Source organism: Corylus avellana, chromosome 2 (assembly GCF_965113065.1).
Source record: "Corylus avellana chromosome 2, dhCorAvel1.hap1.2, whole genome shotgun sequence".
NCBI classification, from domain to species: domain Eukaryota; kingdom Viridiplantae; phylum Streptophyta; class Magnoliopsida; order Fagales; family Betulaceae; genus Corylus; species Corylus avellana.
The window spans coordinates 9,755,469-9,764,265 of NC_142491.1; the positions used below are offsets into that span (position 1 = coordinate 9,755,469).

At 33.3% G+C, this 8,797-nt stretch overlaps 1 pseudogene; it reads left to right on the forward strand.

Annotated features, from left to right (window-relative positions):
• Positions 1-250: 250 nt before the first annotated feature.
• Positions 251-1,792, forward strand: LOC148587285 (UPF0481 protein At3g47200-like; annotated as a pseudogene).
• The last annotated feature ends 7,005 nt before the right edge of the window (positions 1,793-8,797 follow it).

The window sequence follows — 8,797 nt, forward strand, 5'->3', positions numbered from 1 at the left end:
GGGACATAACTACATGCGCACAAGTTGATCATTAATTTGTAGCATATTTTAAGGTGTGATATAGGGCTCACAAGTTGTACAATTCTAAAATTTTAATTTATAACAAATTGCTAAGAATTGAATATGAAAATTGATGGCACTACTGCTAATATTGTTGTCTACTGAAATAAGCTCTGGAGCTTATTCGATCGATACTAATATACGTCCACTAATTGTTGTTTGTTTGTCACTAGGATAACAAGCTTGAGGAATGGAAAAGATGGCTAATGATCCCATTGGAAAAGAACTTGAAAGCAACGATGTGCTCATTGATGTTCCACTGGTCATGGAGCCTGCTCTCTGGCCTGGGTGCTGTATCTACCGGGTTCCCAAGAATCTGCGCAAGGTAAATAAAAAAGCCTACACTCCTAATTTAGTTTCAATAGGCCCCTTTTATCGCGGCAAAAATGAATTGAGGGACATGAAAATGCACAAATAGAGATATTTGAAGGATTTCTTGTATCGGACAGGAAAGAGCCAAGAGGATCTTCTAAAGATCATTCAAGACAATGAAGTAAAAATCTGTCATTGCTATTCAGAAGACTGTAGGCTCAGTAGTACACATTTTGTGAAGATGATTCTATTGGATGCCATCTTTATAATTGAGCTTTTCTTGAGGTTTTATAAATATGTACTTGAAAATGGTATTGACGATCAAAATGATGAGCCCTTCCCAAGGACCCGTGAAAAAGAAAATGATTACATATCAAGTCAACCATGGCTGAGAACTGGTATACGACATGACTTGATATTACTTGAGAATCAGCTTCCTGTTTTTGTTATTGAGGAATTATAGGCTCTGTTTGCCAACGGAACGGGCCAGCACTGTAGTTGGAACGGTACTGTTTCAGCTACAGTACTGACACTGTGTAATCAGGACTTCAGACAAAAAAAATACACACATTTCAAAAATAATACTTATCTTATTCACTTGCCAACCAACCGATAATTACAACTGAATTTTTTTTTTTAATATAAAATTAAAAAAAAAATGAAAATGAAAAATATTAAAAAAAAAAAAAAAAGGAGCCACCCCCGTGGCCAAAAATGGGGTGGTCCGGCCACCCCACTTTGGCCAAGGGGTGGCTGGAACCACCCCGATATTCTCCTTTTTTTTTTTTTTTTTAATATATTTTTTTTTTTATATTAAAAAAAAAAAATTCAGTTGTAATTATCAGTTGGTTGGCAAGTGAATAAGATAAGTATTATTTTTGAAATGTGTGTATTTTTTTTGTCTGAAGTCCTGATTACACAGTGCCAGCACTGTAGCTGGAACAGTACCGTTCCAGCTACATTGCTGGCCCGTTCCGTTGGCAAACAGAGCCATATACGTTCGCCTTTAGTGACTCTGTTCCAGCTACATTGCTGGCCCGTTCCGTTGGCAAACAGAGCCATATACGTTCGCCTTTAGTGACTCTTCCAATCCCGACCAGGTTCATGCTTTTCTTTGGCTTTCAACCATTGACTTTTTTCCTTACTTTTTATCGTGATGGTATGCAGCTGCCAGAGTTCAACATCGGGGAAGTAAAACACTTAACAAATTTGCTAAGATGTTTATTTTGTCCGGTACAAGTCCTGAAACCTACAAGACTTCTAGATAATGTAAATTAATTGTGCCACAAAACTTGACGAGGCAGGATTGAAATTCAAGCCCGTTGAACAGAGACGCTTACTTGACATAACATTTGTTGGGAGTAAGAGCTTGAAATACTTTCCGTTGAAAAGAGATGCTTTCACAACTGATGTGAGATAATTCTAACAATCTCTTCCTCAAACATCGGGACCTAGTTAGGTCGGAGCAGTAACAACCTGTTTCTCATGTGGACTGTTGGGCCGAGACTTGTTGGTAAGTTTGGGCTCTGATACCATGTTAAATTTTCAATTATCCAAAAAGCGTAAGATTATAAGAATATGTAAATTTAATCACTTAACCATTAAGCTTTTAGAAAAACTGGTAATTTAACATGGTATCAGAACCAAAGATCATAGGATCGAACCTTGACTACGTTTAATCATCCCTCATTTAAATTAAATATTCCTCATGTTAGGCCCCACCTATTAAAAGAGAGTTTGAGCTCACACGTGAGGGGGAGTGTTAAAGTATGATTAAGTGATTAAATTTATCTCTTCCAATCAGTTTAAACTTTTAGGAAAACTGGTAATTTAACATTTATTGCCCTAGTTACAGCAAGTTGGATGGATAGTTGGAGTGTGTTATTTCAACATCAAATATTTGCAACCTCACAAATGAGACTAAGTATAATTATTTTACAACTTTTTGATATGTGTTGGCATATGATTAGAGAAATATTAGTTACTAAAAAAATTATTTTAACATCCTATTTGTTTCTTCTAATTGAAAATGGTAGGAAAAAGCAACAACTAATTGTGACTATTCTACGTGCATGATGTGATAATAGTAGTACCTATCCTCTTGGAACCAATGAGGTACGGAGCCTAGATAGTGGGAAACTGTTGGCGCTCAGTCTCAACAAGACATCAGTGAAATTTGTTGGATTGGGCCTTTGACCATCTCATCTGAAAACCAATTGGTGTCCAGTGAGGGAGTCTAAACCCTTTTATGACATTCAAAATCACACCTCGCAAGGCATGTTCTAAGAGCCGTCCAAGTGAGCAGAATGGCATTATTGAACCTCAATAATCCATCCCTCAACATGACACTTCTGTGACTCGAACCCATGACCCTAGCTTTGATACCATTTGTTGGATCGGGTCTTTGACCATCTCATCTGAAAACTAATTGGTGTCTAGTGAGGAAAGCTAAATCCTTTTATGACATTCAAAATCGCACCTCACAATGCATGTTCTAAGAGTCGTCCAAGTGAGTAGAGCGGTATTATTGAACCTCAACAGAATCCAAAGCGGCTAACATTAATCAAGCTTGTGTGAAGATTCTCATTGTGAGATTCGAACTCACGTTTTACTGTGTGCCCAATCATTCACCACCGATGGTATTTTGTCATCCTTTAATTATATACTGACACATGTCAAAAGTTAAAAAATAAAATAGTTAGGAGTCTAGAATTTTTCATGTTTATTAATTATTATTAGAGATAAACAACATTAGAAAGTGACTTAAACCAAAGTCTTCGGTATATATCATTACAAAATCTCCTCTTTTTTTTTTTTTTTTATCTTTTTTATTTTTTGTATTTTGAACTTTTCTTTACATAATGAAAAGCGATAGCTTCAGATTCCGTTGCTTGGTTGAATGAAGCCGATTGCGGTGGACTCCACTCCACGTGACTGAATTAAAGGACTCAAAGAAAGTGATTATATTTCCAAAAAAGCAAACTTGAAAAATGAAAGGACAAATCATTTGGTATAGTGGAAACCTTTTTTCTCGTTTTTTTATCCTTATCTTTACACTCGGCCGGGAAAAGAGATAACATTAGATTCTGTTGGTTGATGGATGGTGATGGTGGCCAATTGTGGTGGATCCACACCATGGGATTGGATTAGGGCGTTCATAGAAAAATGAAAAATAGGAAACATTTATGTTACTAATTCTATTATTTTGAGTATGTATGTTTCTCATTCAAAGTGGGTTGGTGTTACGTGTTTTCTGTGACTTGGTAAATGTCATTTTCAAGTATTTTCCATGCATGTTCTTGTAGACAGGCTAATTGGTTGAACTCAACTTGGCATTCTTGACCAAAACATGGATTTTATTGCCCTAAGACCTAATTTTGATGGACTATTTCTAGAAAATCATGAATATAATGTTGCAAGTAGATGCAATGGATGTTAATGTAATTGCCTTGAGGATGTAATGACAATCATGGAGCTTGTATGGCCAATTGATTGAGGGTGTAAAGATGTTACTTCACTGTTTCTGATCATGGAGAGTCGCACACATCAAGATTAGAGATGCAAACATGGCTACTCATAGACTAGCAAAGAAGGCAATTCAGCAATCTTTAGAGCAAATTTGAATGGAAGAATCTTTATATTTTATTTATGATATTGTATGTGTCGAGAAAGTTATGCTATTTTGATATTAATGAAAAGCCAGAAATTTTTACTAAAATTTTTTTAAAAAAAATTGTCTAATATTGAAGATAAAAGGATTGATTTTTTTTTTATTAAATAAATCCTATATATAAGAGTTCATTATTTCTGAAAAAGATTCATATATTTTCTGCCACAATATAATTATTTGTTAGGTTGTACAGTTTTGCATGGAGTGAAACACGTGAGTGGTCCTTGGTCCTCCTATGTAGGAAAAGGCACCACTTTCTTTATGGAAAAAAACAAAACAAATTACGTAAGATATGCTTACGTCACACATATTGAGAGAGATAAAGAAACGTGCTTCGTACAATAATCTGCCCACTCTATTGATCATTGCAACCTACTTTCACTACAGAATGGACCATTAATAAATGTGACCAATGGACCAACATATATGGTATTATAATTAGAAAAAAAAACAAAGAGAGAGAAGAGAGATGATACAATAATAATATGTTGACGAGAATCCATCCAATTTCCAAATCTCCATCTGCCTCCATCCTCATCTCCATATATATACAATAATAATATGTTGGCAAATCACGTGGTCTCCGTAATAGAAATAGAGATAAATAATCCAATTCGAAAATGCTATTTTTTCATCTTTTATCAGTATTTCATTAATTTCAATTTATATATTTTTTAATATTTTTGATCTTACATATATAATCATAGATTTGATAAAAAAAAATAGATGAACGATAAGTCTTTAGAATAAAAGTGAAATGCTACTCAATATTTTTAAGTAGTATTCTCTTATCTACTGAAAAAGTACAACGCTCTATTTTTAATTATTAATTTTTTTTTATTTTTTATTTTTTAAACAGATTCTCAATTCTCTTCTTTATTTGGTTTTAGATATTATCTTTTATTTTTGCCAACATTTGATTAAAGGAAAAATATTGAATTTTCCCATTGAGAGAGAGTCATATATAATGCTCACATTTGGCTAATTTTTAGTGACATAGCAGATGGACAATCACATGAAATGGAGGATTGAAATTCAAAATTTGAATTTCAATCCTCTCTTCCTCACTAAATATGGACAAAATGTGGGCATTATCTTGCACTGTAAGATATCTCTTTTTTGAGTAATACTACAAGCCTCTCTCATGTCTTTCTTGAGTCTCTCCAAGAGTGATGTGACTATTAAAATCACCATTAAGCTTGTGATTGATTATTATTGGATTTTGATCAAATGATAATTTTAATAGTTACATCATTCTTGGAGGATTATATTATACCCAGTGATTATGTTATACACACATCCTTTAAGATTATGTTATACCCGGTGATTATTAAGCACAAAAATCATGCTAATTAATTGGTAGTATTTTGCTTAGGTGATTTTTGTGAAAAATCCTTTTTGATTCTTATATTTTATGGAGTGTGTGTGATATGAATCAGAAGTGATCATATTTTTCAGTGGTTTCGTAAGGTTTGATTTTGGGTATTTCGTTCTTGTGATGTATTATTATTACACTTTGAGTCCTTGACAGAGTTCTCCTTCAGTGTACACTGAGTACACACGAAAATAAAGAGTCTACCTAACTAGATTTCGTTTTGAGATAACCAGATTTTCTTTGTTTCCAGAGAGAACATCAACAAGCACCTGGATTTTCGGTCAAAAATCGGGTTTCTTCGGTCGTTGAAAACAGAGCAAAAATCAATTTTCCTACTTTCTATCTTGCTGAAGAAAGAAGCAGTTGGTCTTCACAAGCGCTATAAACTATATTTTTCTCTTTCAATTGCTATTCTTTGCTTTGAAATCTATTGATGTATCTTTGACTTATATTTCTTTTTTTGGACTGATCTATTTTTGGGTTTACTTTTTTAATTCTTTATTATCTGGAAAAACTTAAAATTTACTAACTATTTCTATCTCTTTCTCTACAAGACTACACCATTCATTTGTCTTCCAATATTTTCTTAATTTGAAGTTTACTATAGAGGTTTAATTCCACGTGCATTAAAAAAAAGTTTACCCTAGAGGTATCGAGTAATGCTAGAGGTAGGATTCTTGTCTTTCTTTATCCTCCCAAATATCATGTTATTTTTACAATCATCATTAAGATTTTGATCAAGTAATAATTTTAAAGGCTGCATGATATTTAAGAAGACATAAAGAAAACAATAGTCTTATCTCTAGAATTACTCAGAGGCACCTTATCTAATTAGTTGTTGGGTGTTAACCCATATGACAAAGTTCCTGAATAATAATATGTGCAAGGAAAAACAACAAATTTAAGGTTGTTTTGGCTTGTGAAAGATTATTTCTAAACACCTTATCAGCACCATACATGATGTAAAATTATAGAAGATTAAACCCTTTTATTTGTAAACAGTGATACAAACTTTCCTAGCTGAAAATACAGACCTCGATAGATAGTGCTGGAACAACGTTAATTTGAACCTTCGAAAATTTGAAAAATAGTAGTAGAAATTAAAACAACTCAAAGCAAAAGCAAACCTCAATTAGTACCAGAGCAAGAGAGAACTTGTGAGGTATTTTGACGAAATGACTGAGGAAGATATTTCAACAAGTACTATTAGGAGAGTTTGAACCCATACATAAGTAAAAATATTACAATATAAATTAAATAATTAAATAAATTATTTTCATTTAAAATAAGTGGTGATTTAACAATATCTTTTTTTAAAAAAAAAAATTATGTCAAATAGTTGTCTTACTTCAACTTTTTTGAATTTCACTCTTGCATCTTCAAGCCTTGTCGTAGTACATAGTCGATGAGTAATTTTAGGTAGCCTACTTGTGTCATACTTATGTTATACTAAGAATGATGTGGCTATTAAAATTATTATTGGGTTTGTGATTAATCATTATTGAATTTTGATCAAATGGTGATTTTAATAGCCACATCATTTTTTTTAAGACATAAGTAGAACACAAGTAAGCCACCTAGGAATACGCATAGTCGATCAATAGCCTTCTTTTCTGATTTCTTCAGGTTGCTATATATGTAATAGACATAAAAAAAATAAAAATAAAAAAATCTCAGCAAATCTGTGAAATGTTTTACGTAAATAATATTTGCCATGTGCAAAAAGTCTCAAGTGTAGAAGCTGCTCAAAAAAAAAAAAAAAAAAAAAAAAAAAAAGTTGTAGAATTTTGGGAGAGGTAGTATAATTTTGAGCCTTGGATTAATCTAGGGTGCAGTTGGATTAAAGAGATTTGAGATTTTAATTGTATTGTTAAGAGCAATAAGTGCTAGTTTCATGATGATAAATGAAATTTAAATTTTTCTTAAAAAAATCAAATGATTGAATGTGTTGGAAAGTCATAACCATAAAAACATAGCGTTTTGTGGTGTAAGTGCACATGCCGCATCTATATATTTTGAGGACAAAGGAAAAAACTTTAGATATGATGATGCCTTCTATTTAAATATTAAATAAATATTTTTTTTATTATAATTTAATTTAACATGATTTTTTTAGCATTTTAAGATTTAACGTTATGTTGCTAGTAATAAATTGGTCTGACACTTTTTATTTTAAAAATTTTTTTCATATCGAATGCATATTTCTAACAGACATTTAAAATTAAAAATATTTATAAATACAAAAAATTAGATTTAAAAATGATTGAACCTGATTTATGGAAAGACATAAATTTTTTTCAAATCAGTGTAAAAGAAATATCTACAAACTCATTTAAAATAGTATTAAGTGTTTATAAACATTTAAAATACACATTAAATTTAGTCGAAGTTAGTAAACTACTATTCATGACATTAAGAATTTAATGCGTCTTTTAAATGTTTATAGAAACTTTACACTATTTTAAATGAGTTTAATAATATTTCTTTCAAACTGATTTAAAAGAAATTTATATACTTTATCGAAGACGCTTCCCTTTATAATAAATAATCATCTAACACTCTTAACCATTAGCCGCTATAATCAATGTGATAAACTATATTGGCGAGTAACCAACACGGGGGAGTTCTCGGTCCGAAGTGCCTACTATCTTGAGATGGACAGGAAAAAAAGAACCCACGGTGAAGGATCCAACAGTACCCGAAGTAGCACTCTTTGGAATTCCATCTGGCAGATGAAGATCTCAAATCCCACGAAATTCTTTCTATGGAGAGCATGCAACAACATCCTCCCAACCAAAGTTAACCTGGTCAGGAGAAGGGTGCTGGAAAATGACTTTATGTGATCTTTGTAAACGAGAACCGGAGTCCACGGCCCACGTATTATGGTCATGCCCTGCAGCACAAGACGTGTACGTGGGGATGCTGCAATGTCAGAATCCAAAAAAGCTTATCCATGGAGAGAGCTTTGAAGACATATTTGAAATGATTCTGGAACGCTGCAGCAAGGAGGATGCCGAGTTATGTGCAATGATTGCTAGGGGCATCTGGACTAGGCGGAATGCCATGGTACATGGGGAAGATTTTACCCACCCAAACATTGTTGTTAGCAAGGCTCTGGAACATCTGAAGCTCTTCCAATCGGTCCAGGAGGCTGGGCGGATGAATGTTACTAGCGGAAATCAAACGGAGGAGGAGAAGTGGAAGGCACCATCGATGGGTAAAGTCAAGACCAATTGGGACATTGCTCTAGATTCAAAACAAAACAGGCTGGGTATTGGAGTAATTATTAGAGATGACAGAGGATGGGTTTTAGCAGCTTTAAGCAAAACGCTACACTCTCTTCCAGAACCAGTTGTGGGCGAAGCAATGGGGGCCCTAGC